The 1,080-nt window shown below is 46.8% G+C and overlaps 1 non-coding gene across 1 annotated transcript; it reads right to left on the bottom strand.

The window, feature by feature from the left end:
* Positions 1–295: 295 nt before the first annotated feature.
* Positions 296–430, bottom strand: LOC114117372 (small nucleolar RNA SNORA48). Its single transcript, XR_003591075.1, has one exon. It is a non-coding gene; the product is annotated as a small nucleolar RNA SNORA48 (small nucleolar RNA).
* Positions 431–1,080: the final 650 nt, after the last annotated feature.

Below are 1,080 nucleotides of genomic sequence, written 5' to 3'. Positions count from 1 at the left end.
TTTACAGACTCGTGCTGTTCTAAGGTCACACAGCTGGGAACTGGCAGAACCAGAACTAGACTTCAAGGCCTTACCTTCAGACCCTTGGTGTTCTCGCTGTTGCAGATGATTTCCTGTGGATAAGTGACAGGTCTGGAAGCACAGAGCTGGAAATGAGCAAGCCTTAAGATGACCAACACTTCCCAGGTTGCGAAGAATCCACCTGCTAATGTAGGAGACAGGGGTTCGATCCTAAGGTCAGGAAGATCCCCTGGAGTAGGAAAGGGCAACCCAGTATTCTTTTTTCTTTTTCAATCTATGTGTCTAGGGCATGAACCAGGCATGAGTACGGAGCAAAAGCCAAGCTGGGATAAACAAGGAGGTGTTTTGTCCCTCACTGACATGAGACAGGCACCATCAACGAGGTGCCACTCTACCCAGGTCAGGGACAACAACCCAATATTCTTGCCTGGAAAACTCCATGGACAGGGGAGCCTGGCAGGCTATAGTCCACAGGGTCACAAAAGCGCTGGAGTGAGCCCACACACCATAAGGTGGTGAATGGCAGCAGGGGCTACTGTGGCCAAGAGAAAGCCAGTATGTCAGGCTTAAAACAGATCCAAGAAATGACAGTTTCAATGGTCAAGAAGTATAGCAAACATTTCTGGTAGCAACTTAATTTGTTGAATGAATAACATTGAAAAAGAAGTACATTCTCTAAAGATGCGAATGCATCCTTATGATCAGTTCAGTCACCTCAGCTAGGGGAAAGTAACCTCTTAGATTCTCAAAGAGCACTTTTGACCCTCAAAGGACATTGGACAGTGCCTGGATACATTTTTAATCGTCATGACTGGGAAAGGAGTGCTACTGGCCTCCGGTTAGAAAAGACAGTCAGTGCCGTTATACATCCTACCGGGCATAGGCTAACCCCGACACTACCCACCCCCCTCAAAAATCATCTAGCCCAAATGTCAATAGTGCCAAGGCTGAGAAACTCTGCCCTAGAGGAATAAACATTTCCGTACTTGCCCTACTTTCAGGATAGAGACAATCTTGGCATTAACCTTTTTTATGGGTCTGTAAGTATGACTACGGGGT

The sequence above is a fragment of the Ovis aries genome, chromosome 12, assembly GCF_016772045.2.
Source record: "Ovis aries strain OAR_USU_Benz2616 breed Rambouillet chromosome 12, ARS-UI_Ramb_v3.0, whole genome shotgun sequence".
Taxonomy (NCBI): domain Eukaryota; kingdom Metazoa; phylum Chordata; class Mammalia; order Artiodactyla; family Bovidae; genus Ovis; species Ovis aries.
The sequence above is the reverse complement of the archived record's forward strand: the minus strand, read 5'-3'. Positions and strand labels throughout refer to the sequence as shown.